Below are 16,396 nucleotides of genomic sequence, written 5' to 3' on the forward strand. Positions count from 1 at the left end.
TTGATTACTACAAACCATTCCAATTATTTTCTAGTACAGATCGTATGATAGTTGTTTTGGCTGGTTTTGGCAAATATCACGAAAACAGTTGAGGGGCAAACCAGAAAATTGTAGAATAATAAACAGAAGAGCAAATAAACAATACCTCTACTTTTCAAAATTACTCGAGAATTACTAGAAATTTTCCACAAACTACGACCAATAATTTTTCATTTATTACTGGACAATAATTTAATGCTTGCTCACGTGTTAATTAAATAATAATCATAATTGACCCCTCGATAATTCATACGATCAGGCAAATAGGCAACGCGGGAATGCTAATTGACATTTAATGTTCAGCCCGACCCCGCGGTTTCGATTCACTGCTCACCAGGCTCAATTTACCACGGCGCGGCGATGATGTTGCGCGCCGCTCTGAGACGAAAACGGAGCAGTAATGTAGAACATCTTGTTCGACATGATGTTATTGCCCGTGTTCTACAAGCTAGAGTTGATGTGGTCCCGAACCGCATAATTGCGCGCCTTCAGGGACCGCGGTGAGTTGGAACATGTTTAACGCGAAATAGTGAAGCATAACAACAACAACCCACTTAGCACCGCGAGGCGCGAATAAACACGCGCACTCCATTAATCGCACTGTTAACAGGATAATGAATAGTTGCGTGGTGGAGGTCTGCGAGATTCGAATTCCACCGTTGGTGCAGTTGTTGTGTATTATTAATTCCTTACCAGAGAACATCAAAGGGTCGTTGGATTCCCGAACCACGAATGACCAATCGGTGCCGGTGCGTAAGCCAAAGTATATACTCGCTGCAGCTCCAGTTCTGCTGCTGCAAGGATAACAAAAATAATGGATCTTCACCATCTGCGAAGGGAGTACTGCAGCAACAGCAGCTTCAGTTTGCAACCGATGTCCCTAATAATAATCCACACACTAATGACGACATTCAGTATGAAAGTCCGTTTTTCGGTTTTAGCACCACAGCCGCATCCACTGGCAGGGCCTGTGAAAGAACACATCCACACACACATACACCGGCGACGGTCACATCATTATTATTAGCCTGTAAAAATGCGACCACCTCGTGCTCCTTATCACTAGTCCGCTCGTCGCCCGGCCGTCCTCTAGTTGCGCACGGTGATGGAGGAAAAGCTCACGCATCGCTGAAGATTCGCCGTTTGACCGGTCGAGTGTTCAAATTGTTCTCTGATGGCGCGCGGAGTCCGTGTAAATGAGCATGATATGAGGTCTTCGGCAGCCAGGCGGCAGTCAGTCCGTCAGTCAGTGTCCGTCCGGATGAAAATGCGGTCGGAGTGAAGTTTTAATTTCGCAGAAATGGGGAGTAGATTGTAAGCCAGGGTTGAGTGTGGTGGCAAGCGACGCGAATAATGAGCGAAATCGGGCCCGTTGTATGGTTGGTTTTGCCCTCCGAGTGCATGTAGTGAGAATAAAAAGTACGAGATCAGAAGAAGTTTCGGATCACGCAAGTTCTGCTGCAATAGTTGTGCCTCGGAAGAGGGGTTTCGCTTTGTTAACAGTTTGGGGAAGTGTATGCTGAGCATTGGGTAATAGAGAAATGATGAAATGAAGGTTTCAATTATTACTGTCGTATTTTGTAATTTCGTCGTAGAGGTTTACAATCTGTAAACTGCCTTACCATTTCGATAAAGAATTTAACTATTTTATTGAATACAACGAAAATTTCTCTTGAAATACTGATAGTTGGGAAACTCACAAATTTGAATCAAATATAAAATTAAAAAGTTTACTTTTTAAATGAAAAAAAACAATGAATTGAACCAATTTGGGCATCAGGACATAGTACCCAATCTAAAGAAAGTCAGGTTTTGGTGATTCGAATTCATTTCGTCAGTAACAGGCACCAACTTGGGGACAGTTAGATAATAACTCCAAACAGTCACACAACTTGTATGAACGCCTAAAGCAAGAGATGCTGTGCTGTCTCGAGAACAAAAGCTCACAACAAACAATACTAAACTCAATTTAAGGAAACTCTTAAATAGTAAAAGAACAGAGTCCGGACACATGTTCTTGCCAAAAGCGAATACCCTGCATTTTGTATATCCTACGCTAACGCTGTGATCCTATTGTGTTTTCGCATACGTAGGGTCGTGCCTTAGACAATATTTATCGATGTTTCTCTCGTAAACCCGTCAACGAACCGGCGCCAGTAACTGCGTTTTTTTGCTTCTAATAGGCTCCTCTTTGTCATTTAGAAGGTCTGAGTTTGATTTGCGGTGTCGAGAATCAAATCAGCCACAAATCTATACTCTTCCTTCGGAACGGAACAATCTCTTGAATGCATTCGTATACAGTTGTCGTGCAACTCTTCCCGTCGATGTTTCGTGTGAGATTTATAATAAACGACGGACGAGGGAATTTGCAAATTCATAAAGTTAAACAAAGTAAGGTTTTAAATACAGTTAATGTTTATTTAAGGCAGCTCAAAATTATTTCAAATTCTCAAATCGTTTACAATTTTTTATTCTTCGGTATTATTTCACTCTTTAGCTTTTGTTAGTTTGTCTTTGGTAAAAATAATACTTTTTCTGGACAATTTTCTTGTGTTAAAGCGACCGAGTAAGTAACAGAAGAGAAAGTATACCAAATGAGTCTCGCATTGTTAAATATGACGCTTTGAAAAAAGCTCTTGATTTAGTCTTTTTTCTACTAGAATCATCCTTCCATTCTTCCTCACATTTCGCCGTGATCCAGAACGTGAATTTGGCAGAAATTTTAACTTTTTTGCTAAAACTAAAACAACTAAGCCTTACACTATGTTTAGGAAAGATTCGTGATAGGTTCATGATAGAGCTTGACTGTTTTCAATGAAGTCCACTCCACCAGAAATTCAAATGCAAGCTTTAGGGTGTTCCTTAAAAAAATTTGTTTGCAGTTTTCGTTGTAGACTGGAATAATCTTTGGACAACTTGAAGATTATTTTAGGATGCTTAATTTGTTCGTATACACCATCTACTATTTTTTTTTAATTTTTGATGATAAAGGTTTCAATCTTAGGGTCATTCGCCTCTTTTCGGATTAGAGAAATCTCTTTTGGAAAAATCTCTAACCCTATATGCGGGGTTGGGAAACGAACCCAGGTGAGCTGCGCACAAGGCAATCGATTTACCAACTATGCTATGCCCGTCCCCACACACCAACTACTAAACTACTATCGTTTCAAAATTATGAGAATTTTTACATAAAAAAATCAAACTTTTCTAAATATCACTATTTTCGATTAGCGAACTTAATATAAAATATTGTTTTTGATAGATGAAATATCATACTTTGTAGTATATATCACAAAAATGGATATGGCGATATTTTTTTAAAAATTTTCAATATTTACTCAAAAATTAATTTATTTTTAGTACAAAGTGTAAACAACTTTCTAATGAAAGAAACTGGAGTTTTGGTACATTGAAATAAACTTTTCCCCGTCAAAATATCGGAAAGTAGTTCCAAAGTCATTTTAACACAAAATCTAAAGTTATATAAATAAAACCATTTTTTTAGAAAAGCAACCTAAATGTTTTGATAAATTTCTTGTAAACTGAAAATTACAAGATATAATTTTCTTTAATTTTCCGAAAGACTGCGAAACATTATTTCGAACCATTAAAAAGTACATTTTCAGATTATAACAAATCTGAAACCATCCTATCAATAATTTAAAATTCTAGAAAAATCTTACAAAGTGAAAAATTTTATTGTGAAAACGAAGCTGTAACTTCTATATTGTACAATGGGAAAGAAATTTAAACATATTAAAAAGAGGTAGTTCCAGAAAATTAAGTTTTGTATATAACTTGTGCAGTTTCATTTTTGCTAAGATATGCTTTAAAAGATTTTCAGAGCTTTTGAAGGCGAAAACATTTTCTCCTAACACACTAAAACGCTAGCTTCTATTATTAAAAAGATAACAGTAATTGAATTATTGAGATCATTTTGTGAAATTAAAAAAAAATCGCCACTCGTTGGAGCATCCAACCCCACTTTAGACTCGATTCGGTGACCACACCGTCAATCTCAACTCCCCGGGCCGGTACGTAGACACGATAGTTCAGTGCAAAACGCTCGTAACAAACAATCTAGTTGGCCTGGTCGAAGCCATTTGCGATAACTCTTAGCTTATTTGCTTGAATTCGTGTTATTTGAATCCCGGCAGAATACTGCACAATCAGACCCGAGGTTTTCTAAATAATTCATTGCCATTTTTGCTTCCGGAAAAACACCACCCAAAACTTAGCCAAGAGATGATGATATTTTTTTAATGTGGGTGTCGTTAAGATTTTGAAGCCATCTATTTTGGAACATTCGAATTTATTAGCGTTCTCGGACATTCGTGCACGAAGGTAGCACATTATACAAATGAGACGGACACTTATCGAATGGTTTCCAGCACAGATATTTTTGCCACATTGAAACACTGTGCTCGGGTACACACGTCCTATTTTGGTTTAAAGCTCACGTAGCTTTAAATGAAATGCAAAAACGATGGATGCTTATCCAAATTCATTGAAAAAATTGATTCATAGCTTTAATTTTTAAATGATTTCGAGCTTTTCCTTAATTAGAAAAGTTGGTTTTATTTCTTTCGTATTCGACTCCCCAGTAATTGACTTGCTGTCAGTTAGACGAGAAATTCAAACTTGCGCCAAATTGGTGCCAGTTAGACACAAAATTCAAAGAGTTCACAACATATATGAACGCCTAAACGTTGAATCCTAAAAAAAATTGCATAGTTCCAGACGGTTAGTTCTCATGCTGAAAGACTTAAGTTCCTATTCAGTATCTCGTGAGCAAACCAGAGCTTCTGTGCTCGGCTACCCTGAACATCACTCGGGACCAGCCAGTTTAGGCGTTCACATAAGTTGTGTAAACTGTTTGATTTTGTGTCCAACTGCCGCCAATCTGCTGTCAACTTGAATTTCTCGTCTAACTGACAGCAAGTTGGTGTCAGTTACTGATCAGTAGAATACGAATCACAAAAAAACAACTATTCTAAGTTGGTGTAGTACCCTCATGCGCAAATCGGTTAACTTTTCTTTTCTTAATTGTTTTTTACACGGTTCAATGCGTTAGCATAACTGAGCCATGGATTTTTAATGTTTTTGCAATATTTAAAAATTGTCCAACGCTCCTTTGATGAAGTTTGCTGCTGCATATTGAGATCCTTTTTCTTGTCGGTGAAGCATTAGCTGCATTCTGCACCGTAAGTGCTTATGTTTATTATCTTCACCAACAGGCCCCTTGGCCCCAATGGTGGTTGCTTAATTACATTTTAAAATTGCCAACATTTTCGCTTTTATCGTGGTGTGGTTAGTTCGTCTACCTTTACTAGCGTTATCGTTCATGTCCATGTCGTCATCGGTACCTCTTTATTGCTGTTCATGTCCGAAGTTTCTTTTTGTTTCCTGTTCTTACGGGTCAAAGTGGCAAATTTGTGTTCATCAGCATATTTGCTTTTATTGGTGGTGCTGGATGTTGATATGGAGATACTAGGCGCAATTGTTGTTGGTCGGTTGGATTCGTTATTTGGGATTAAACTAGTTTCGTTTAAGTAGTTCACAAAATTGAATGATTATTTAATATAAAACTATTCTTTAGCAAATAGGTAGGTATGGTCATATTTACTCAACACGCAGATATTACAAAAGTTTCCTGGAATGTACATCTACAAGCGTAACCAGGTAACTTTCAGTCGTTTATGAATGCGGTAGTTAGTTATAATGCAAAGTTGAATGAGGTATAGAGTTCAATCGATGTTTATGGTTATTCAAGAACTTTCTAAAATACAGAACTTAAGATCTGCGAGCGTAATAAGTAACAGCTTGCTAATTTTTTCCGTATGTTCCTTGAGGTTAAGGGCATCAAATTAAATATGGTGCAACGTTCAACGTATATCACAGGTGAATCAAGAACGTCTTTGAGTACAGGTCTAAAGATCTACCATTGTTGCCACTGCAAAGAATAGCAAATAGAACGAATCGTTCGGGGTGGACAAGTAGATGACGAAAACCGATATTTGGCACTATTTTGAAGACCAAGATGGCGACTTCTCGTTGAGCAATAGTCTCGATAACCTCAACATGGGTATTTTTGCAGCGGGTTTAATGAGTAGATGATGAAAAAGGATCCTTGAAACCTTTTTGAAATCCAAGATGGAAACTTCCGGTTGAGCAATATTATCGATAACACCAGCAGTATGGGTATTCTTCAAATGAGCTTGATGAGTGGATATTTGGTGCCCTTTTTGAATCCAAGATGACGACTTCCGGTTGAGCAAGTCTCGATAACCCTGTGAACATGAGTATTTTTGGAACTGGCTTGACGAGTATATGATGAAAATGGATGTTTGCCACCATTTCGAACGACTTTCGATATTCTTGAGAACCCCACCAATATGAGGATTTTTGGAACGGGCTTGACGACTGACGAGTAGATGATGGAGATTAATTAGTGACGTCATCTCGAAGGCCAAGATAACGACAGCAAAATTTTCTATAACCATATCATCACTATATGTTTACTATATAATTGCCTCATTTCAAAAATACCCATATTGTAGAAGTTATAGAGATTTTATCAAAACCGCAAGTCGCGTTCTTGAATTTTGAAATGGCTTTCGACATCGATTTCTGTCAAAAACCCCATTCCGAAAATGCTCAACTTTCATTAGTGAGTTTAGTTAGCAAAAAAATAATAAATTGTATGCAACTTAGTAGCGTACTGTACGTACTCACTCTTTTTTTACGATCTTGGTTCGAAAAAAAAGAATTCGTTATTTCGAATTTAGTTCGTAAAAAAGCTTACGTAAATCGACTATTGCGTAAAAAAGCGTTCTTAAATAGCGGTTTCAGTGTGATTTTTCTTAACGTCTTCTACGAATGGCTTTTTGAAATGTGTCGTCTGACTACACAACCGACGTGTAGGTATTTGACTTGCGTAGGTGCACAGCGTTATTTGCTTCTAGTAAATGATAGGTATAGTCAACCGAAATTTCACCACACGAAAGCCATTGAGAATGTGAGTATTTTAATGTATTTGTATTTTTTTAATGTGTTCAGGACTAGTACGCGGTACTAGGTCGTGTAGGCGTATTTCAATGTTATCATAATCCTTATATACAGAGATCATGATTTTAACGTTTGTTGTTTGCAATGCAGTGCTTCGACTGGGCTACATTGTTAGACGTTGTCAAAACACAGTTTCTCACATGGAGCAGCTGTATGTTAGTCACATCCTCGAGCTTGTGCAGTAGGTCTAAGACAAGCTTGCTTAAATGCGATCAAAACAGTGCTCTACAATTTCATCGCTCGTCTAAATTTCGGGGTCCATTACCTGGATTGACTCATGAATTATTATCAAAGGGTCAGATTAACTGGCTCGGATGAAGGCAAAACCAGGATTGAAGAATTAATACACCCCACTTACAAATTCCAGCTGTAGAGCATTCTAGCTCCATGAACTAGACTACCCCGACGGTTCCCTTGGTTCCTTGCACCACATCCATCCCGTTTTGTCTGCCACTATCGAGCGACTCCGAAACCACGACTACTTCCGCTTCATTTAGTCATCGTGTCCAACCGTGTCATCATCCTGTATCGATACCGACCACCACCGATCAAGAAGATGAATGAAACGACCGACCAACCGACAGGCAGCAGAAGCAATTTCTATCGCTAAAAATAATAATATCGAATATCGTAAACGTAACACAATCTGCATATGTCGGTTGTCTTCGATTCCCGCGCGACCCAATTCCCTGCGCTTTTCGCCGTTCATGACGATGATGATGATGATGATGATGGTGGTGACGACGAATCCCACAGGAGTCGTTTCCCGAGGAGGCAAGCAGCGCAGAATATTTTTTTTTTCGTCGGTTCACAGCCACTATAGCGTAAGAACGGAGAGGGGATACCCACAAGAGAAGAACAGAAAAAAACGCACACTTTATCGCGAAATGCGTCAGTTGCTGTGCATAAAATTATGCTTTCCTTCGCTCTCGCGCCACTTTTCGCTGCCGCCATCCTCGGGGCCGAACTTGGACTCTATTTAGCTGCTGCTGTTGCATTCTTATTTTTTATATTAATATAATTTTAAGAGGTTTCTTTCGTGCCAACACAAAAGGCTTTTTTATGATGGTAATCCACCGGCCGTAGCAGAAGAGTTGCGTTTTTATGCTGTGTGTGCTACTTTCCGGGTCCCTCGCACCGGTGGACTTTGGGGAGTCCAACGAAGACTTCTGCCAACTCTTGCGGTCTGGGACCCCGGTGATAGCCGATCATCATACAAGCTGCTGCTGCTGCTGCCATTCCGAAGCGAAATTTTTATTTTCGTGGTTAATACTATAATGATGGCGAAAGTGGTGAACACACGAGGTTCTGTGACCTCGCTTCTCCCCCTTTCTGTACGCCGCCGCGTAAGAACGGTCTCTGATTTCACCGGATATCTTAGGCCAGCGATCAGTGCTACGGCGGCGGTTTCTCGTGGCGGAACCAGGTCCCGAAAGGTAGGCGACTGGAAATCTGCACTCGATGCACATGGGTCTTGCGTTTTTTTTTCGGGACAATTATCATGTTTAATTGCTATATAGCATACTTCCGGTCACAGCTTTTCGGTGGTCGGTTAACGGGAACACGGAATTATTACATTGCAGTTTTCGTGTCGATTGTGGAGGGACTCGAACTCATGGCAATGAAATCACGTGAGGTGAGATGTAATTTAGTCTAGTCGATTATTAGTGGGTGATTTCAAAAAGATATTTTTCGTACATTAGACGGTGACTCAGTTATCGGGGTTTGGTCTTCTTGGGAACAGGAAAACAGTGCTTCAATAAATGACTTAAAAAAATATTCAACGTAAAAATGCTCTATTTATTTTTTGAGCCCTTGATTGTTGTCCGATAACTGAGTGAATTTTTTATTTATTTTGTTATGCACAAGATATATGCAAAAAACTCGTTTATTCGGCACTTACTGCTCAATACGTGAGCTTAGCGGAGCCAGTGGATCTTTTAATTATGTTCGATGTAAAAAACTGATGTTTTTGCACGAATTTCATAGCAGTTCAGTAATATATGCGTGAAAGCCACCAATAAATCTCTTCTTTTTCGGTGTATGCCTCAGGGAAGCCAAATCGACTCATTTATAATTTTACCATACCTGAACGACATCCATTTTTCAATATCTAATTTGTTTTAAGCTGTCTAACGCAGACTATCTTTAACTTTTTTCATTGGTCTCAAAGGTTAACAATCCGGCTCACCTATTTCTAGTCAGCGCAACAAAATCTAGACAAACATATGATCAGGTCGTGAGAGCAAACTGTCAAAATTCGCTTCGTGAGGAAATTCCGCACAACCCGTTATTGGTAGAGCACTGATCACAGAAGTTAACGAAAAAGATTTTTTTTCTATTTTTGCGTCTATCTAAAAAGAAAAATAACAATAAAACCAATTTGTGGGCTTCGGATAGGTCAAATGGATGGATGGAGGATCGATATTCAAAATCTAAAAAAATCTGCAACTAAAAAATGCCAAAAATTATCTATGATTCACTTGTTCAGTGAACCAAAATCCGTAAGCGTGTGAATGAAACGAAAAATATCTTCGTTCGAAAGTCATTCTGCCTAATGCCGTTTGCACGGTTGTCATTTGGCCGAATGTTGCATAATTTAGCCGAATGCCATTAGGCCGAGTGTTATTTGGCCGAATGCCATTTGGCCGAATACCATTTGGGCGAATGCATTTGACCGAATGTATTTGGCCGAATACCATTTGACCGAATGCCAATTGGTCGAATGCCATTTGGCCGAATGCCAATTGCGTGAAGGGCAGGTTTTTCGACATGTTTCAGCACCAAATCAAATCTTCTATGCTTCCGGGACCTCATTCAGACCCTGCTGTTTTACTTCGCGAATAAAAGATGGGTTTAACTTTTGGATTTAGCGTTTATCTAGGGCCAAGTCTGTGTCAGATACTGATGAGACGAAGTCGAAACTGAAACCACTACTAAATAATTTCTGTTGTAAGGCAGCGGAGCGATTTGTTATTTGCGTCTTTATTATTGTTGAGGTGAAATTGTTTGTTGATAGGTGTTGCTTAGTTTTACTATTTCGTAGACTTCCGAGCTACGATTGTGGATAACCACCAGATATGTTATCTAAAAAATTTCTTAAAGAGCAAAGTGATGAATTTTGTATCGTCTCAACCACGGTATTCTTTGATTCCATATATCAGTGAACTTTTGCTAGTTCTAGTAGTAGTTGGGCAATCTTTTCACAAATGATGCCCTTACTAGATGGCGAATCTTGGATACAGCGAGTTGCCGCCTTCAATGTTGCCGCCTGCTAGGCAACGCTCGAACCTCACCCTTCTGGAACCGTTCTAAAGGCGAGTTTAAAATTGAACCTAATTCCTTTATTCAATGTCTGTAAAAATCAGTGATTGCATTGCCTAACCCTTCAACTACCATTTTGGTGTGTCTCAAGGAAGCCATCTTGGACCTTATATCTTCCTCTTGTACTTGAAAGATGCGGCTAAAACATGGTTTTTTTGACAAGAGTGGCAAATGATGAATTTTCCATTCGCAAAGTGTTTACGGTGAAGTGTACGGCAGCAAATTGGTATTTTTTAGAAATGTTTCGCCGTATATTGTGGTGCTCGTTTACGTTTGTGATGAATCATGTTGTTTTTCTGCCGAATACAGTGGGACAGTTGAGCTTGAAATACTCAATTCTCGTGTCAATTCCCGAGCAAATACTCATAGGTTCAAACACCACCTAGCCCCTTGAAAAGACCTTAAACATGGTCCGTGCCAAAATTTACAACCATCAAGACACCGTAAAATGGTCTCAATAACCCATAAATACACCAACATATGGTATTTTATATGGGATATATCGGACCATGGTGATGGTGTTTTCATGGGTTGAACCCATTTCAAACACCCATGTCAAACCCCATGAGCATGGGGGTATTTCGTTTGCTCGGGTTAGCGTGTTGATTGTGCAACCTTATTTTTAGCTCTCAACAGCACATTTTTCTGTGCTCTGGGACGTAATTTTGGCAAGTGGTCGCATTTACCTTTGCTTGGATTTTTACCATCACTAGAATCCTTCAAAACATTGGAAATGGGTGCATGCGAAATTAGCTTGCCACTTGAAAAATTTGGAGACAGTTTTACGTAAATTAAGCTTATATGAAACGGTGTTTGTTAACAACCACGCAATTTGTGGTTGTTAACCAGTAGTTTGGTTGTGCAGTAGAATAAACGCCTGAGTTTAGCCTTAAAACTTCCCGCACAGATGTTAGTACCCAAATAATTGCTCCTAAGGAATGATCAACTATATTGACAAAAATATGAAAATCGGTTTAAGTTTATTGGATTCAACGTTATTTTCAGAAGCAGCTAGTCTGTTTTCGTACTTGCGAATGACTTCTTCAATGTCCTCGTCGTCGATAGAGTGTGGAATGGAAGTTGTGCCGTCCGGCTCACGTGGTTGCTTGACCGCAAGACGACCACGTTTGCTCGTCGGAGCATTTTAGCACCTCATGCGTTGAAAGCTAGCGGGTAGTGAAATTGTGTTATGTTTTTTTCGGTTATCTAAAAAAAATATATTTTTTTTTTTAATTTGTTTATTTGACACGGCTCATTGCGATAGCTTAACGGAGCCGTGGGTCTCTTAAATAATTACAATATAAAAATGTATAAAAAACAAGTTATTTAGCGACCTTCGGATCTCGTCCACGCAACTTTTTATTGCGGGGGGAGACTTTCTTTCGCGGCGGGAAAATATCTTGTGGGTCCATTGCGTTTTCATCGTTGACGTCAATGTCATCATCGTTTGTAGTGCCTTGATGTTCACGATCAGATGTTCCTCCTTTCCTATGGCCCTTACGGGTCACGAGCGTAAAGCCGTTGTCGTTCTTATTTGCTTCCTCGCCGATGGTGCTAGCAGTTGATTCTGAAGCATTGTATGCTGATTTTACAGTTGTTATTATGGCTTGAACAGCTGCCACAAAATTGGCAACCGTTTGTGGTTCTGGTGATGTTATTGAAGACTGTGTTTCGGATTGGTTTGCCGAAGATGTGTGGGCAATTTGTTGTGATGCATTCTCCTCAACATTTTCCACACAAGGTGTTCCATGATGTACCGTCTGGTTGCAGTACTTGCACGTTTGAGTCTGCCCTTCGTGGGTGCATAGCGTGGTTTGTTTGATGTTACTTTCTTTATATTTGAATTCTATAGTCAAGTGGGAGGGAATAGGTCTTACGACCCGCATCCTCACCACAAGAACACCGTTGGGAATACCCGGGAAAAAGTTTCTCCAAGTATCAGGTGTGACTGATTCCACTTCTCCGAATTGCGACATGTATTTTCTAATTGATTCATGGGGCGTACGCGGTGACAAATCATGTAGCCTTACATCTATATAATTGTTTTCTATGTATACAGGTATCTTCACACTGTCATTTTCAAACACGTGTTTTAGGTTGTTCTGTAAAGTGAATCGTTTTGCTTGGTCTAGCGTGTTGAATGATATCAATACCGCACTGCGCAAGTGATGATACTGAAGATATATGACATCCTTAAGCCTAAGCTTCATGTTCACCTTCAGAAAATGTTCCACCTCACGAAGACTCGGTCGCGTAGAACAAAACCTTAAGTCAACAACCGCTGTGTTGGGTCGAAGTAGTGCTTTTTCATCAAATTCACTCATGATGCAATGTTTCCTTTGTTCTAGATACACTAACTGTCGTTCACTTGCTCTTTGTTGCTCTAACTTAGCAGAGGAAAAAAGTAGATCGAACGGTTTCCTTTGTTCTTAAGACAATGCACACTAGAAAAGAAGTACTGTATTGTGGTTCGTTTTGCGCTGGATCAGACAGCAGCAGAGTTTCGTGACCAGTGTCTTTGGTGGTTGTAAGTCGACTGCGAAAAAAAAAAAAAATATATATTGTTAATTTATGCGAAATATTTGACGCCCTTTCAACTATGACGAGCACTTTTCTATCACACGAGCATGTAATGTTCCGAATGAATTATTTAGAGGCTGATCGAATACTGGCGCCATCATGAACAGCTGTAATGGCGTTCTTAATATCCTCTTCACTTCAATTTGGCCTTTTCGCACAAAATGACGCACCATTTTTCTGCCAAAATAATTCATATTTACATTGTAGTAGCAACCTATACTGCCCTCAACAGGCTTACCTATGGTGCCCCTAAACGTATGTTTCATATTGATGCCCGTATTTTTTTCAAAACGAAAAATATCGAAAAAACCAGCACAAAACTCGTGTTCAGCATTAATTTTTACGTAAGAAAAAATGCACTTGATAATTTTTTACTTTGATTAAATGTACTGTACTGAGGACGAAAGACAATGCGTTTTCGCAGAACAACGCGGGAAAAAATAAACGATGCCGTAACAAACGCAGCTGATCCACGCTAAGGGACGATCCATAAATGACGTAGCATTTTTTGAGTGATTTTTAACACCCACCTCCCTTTTGCTGATTTCTCTTAATTTGTTATAATTTCAACCCAGAAAACATTTGAAATTGATTCTACCAAGGGTTGAGATGCTGATTCATGTGTATTTTTCATGTAATTAAACTCGGCAGCGGAATAAAGAGCGAAATAAGTTTGTTTGCAAAAATCTCTTCAGCCCTTTTGAAGAATTAATATTGATTTCTTATAGGTATAGAGATATATCAGGTCATTGACGAAAAATCTTTTTAAAAAAGGTTGTTCGGATATCATATCTGTTTGACTTTGTTTGACCTTCTACAAAGTTGTCCAGAACAATTAAAAATACATTTTCATCGAAGGTATCAGCTTCTAAACATTACAACAAGAAAGTCATAGTGAAGAAAATCGAATATAGGAAAATTTGAGAATTATTGTTTTATTTTTCGATATACTGCATGCACAAAGGTTTCATGTCTTCTACGAAGTTGTTTCAAATATCTCGTTCAACAACTTTACTGAAGACAGCGAGTCTTCAAACATTAGCTTGAACAGTTATCATACCATTATAGTTTTTTTTCTGTGAAACGAAAACTACCGAAGCTAGCATTTATTTTAATGCGTTTTAATGAAAATTCCTTTCATTTCTCGTTTTCAAGAGACTCAAAATGGGGTGAAATCAGTTTTAAACACGTTTTAAGTAAGTTGATTACTCCTTTCTATACTATATATAACACAAGAACAGCTCGAACTGCCTTGCTTCTGACAAACATCGCGCAATGGAGATTTTTTTTCCATCGGTACACTTTTAGTCCTTCAGAGCTCAAACACACACACACGGGAGCTTCTGTATGTAGCAAGATTACACAACGCGAAGTTTAATTACAATTTTGTGTGCGCAAAGAAGCGCAATGTAAACCCACAAAGTGCCTCCAGAAGTCGCATGCATGACGACAGTCTAGTCCCGCGTCGTCAATGGCCTTTCGTTTCCGGATCTGGATTCCAACGCATTCTACTGCTAAAAGCGGAATTGTGTAGAGAGGCAGCGCATCGCTTAAGTCAACGAAGTGGGTAAAGTTGCCTATGCTTATTGGCATCCAGTTCTAACATCTCTAACTGTTAGTGTAGTAAATAATTTTGCAGTTTACATGTGCCAGCAGCGCGAATAGAATGTTCGGCAGTGACTCTACATGATTTAATGTTTATGTTTGGCACGGAAGCGTCAAACTGTAGGAGATGGTGCAGGTTTTTAAAAAAATTGTGGTGATTTTTAAACTTTGCATATTGAAAATATGCTTGGAACTATTTTTTTTGCCTTTGATTTTTCGTTCACCGAAACCTAGAACCAAGACGGGGAATAGAATAACAACTCCGCACTAGAGTTAACTCATTGTACGATGAGGCAGAAATGCTAACGGATGTGGTGAGCAAAGCGATACTTGATCTGGATTTCAAGGTCAGTGAAAATTTAGCAAAAACTCCTTCCACAAAAATGTCTCGTAAATTGTTAATATTGGAAATTCACCGTTTATTAAAATTAAAAAAAAAACAATAATTTTTTTAACTGTGATCCTATTACATCCTAAATTGTCTTAAGAGTATTATGCAAAATAAATCGAACTTCGAACTGCCACTGCGGGAGCCAACCACTCTACCGACAGGAATATTTTTTCCAGTTCGCCACTCATCCCTCTGCACTCGGTGATGGTTTTTACTTTCGGTCACACATAAACACATACACACGATGCACCGGATGACGCTGACGTGCCGTTGTTTTCGTCGCCTCTCGGGTAATTCTGATGCTGGTCTTATCGTCGCAGAACATCAACGCAATCAGTGTGGTGACGATTAGTCTGCAACATTTAGACCACGTACCTCCCCTTTTCGCTCATTGTGTAACCACGGGACACAAACTCCTGCGTAAGCCAGCGGCTTCCATTGTTCGGCTCCGAAACCTTCGAGCGGATGTGGTATGTGGCGACCTCGGGGGCCCCTTAAAGCAAACAAGAACCGCTCGCGAAACTGGGAAGTGATATCTTTTATCCACTTTCGACATAACGGGCAGCCCTCGGTCAGGATCGCGCGCACTGATGGCGAGTATTGAACGGTGTGCTCTGTTGGTTGGCAGTTAGGGGTCTTTGGACGATGATGTTGTGCAGGTGGTTGCAACGGAAAGTGGTGCAAAAAAAAATGCAAAGGGTAACCCCGCCTAGCGGCGGATATGGGTGAAAAATGAGACCGTGAACCTGGGGAGTTAAGCTCGAAGCCTTAGAAGGTATGGTGCAGGATCGAATCGTTTCATGTTCGTGGCATTGGAATGAGTATGTGTATGGGAGTTTTATGTTGTAATCGTTTTTCTCGCTTGACGTTTCCTTCAAAGTGTCAAATCCACCGATTGGTGGAGCTTATGCAGTATGCCTAACAGTTAACAACTAATACTTAACGAAGTAAGAAGAACAATCCAGAGTATCCGATGCATTTTCAGCTGCAAAAAATGTACACCACCCCAGAATCGCTCAAATGAGCGATGGCTGAAATTAGTTTAATGCAACTCAATACTCATTACTACACAGCGGCGATGCGTGCTCGTAACTCGATACCGCAGCGCAAAATGTTATACCTCCGCGGGAAAGAAATCGCAATAGGGTTCGTGAAAGTGCAGCGGTGCATCGTTCATTCAACGTAATGATGATGATGATGATGGTGACGATCAACTCTCACACGAAGCACTTCCCACCAACAGATTGCAAACAAAATTCTCTCAACCAAAAAAAAAACATCCATTCTTTCACACTCAACAGGACCCCGCGTTCTCGCGATTCTAACGCGAAAGTACAAAAATGCAACCCGCGCATCGTGCATCTCTTCCACGGACTGTCTGTGTCTGTG

The sequence above is a fragment of the Topomyia yanbarensis genome, chromosome 1 (genome assembly GCF_030247195.1).
Source record: "Topomyia yanbarensis strain Yona2022 chromosome 1, ASM3024719v1, whole genome shotgun sequence".
In the NCBI taxonomy this organism is placed as follows: Eukaryota; Metazoa; Arthropoda; class Insecta; order Diptera; family Culicidae; genus Topomyia; species Topomyia yanbarensis.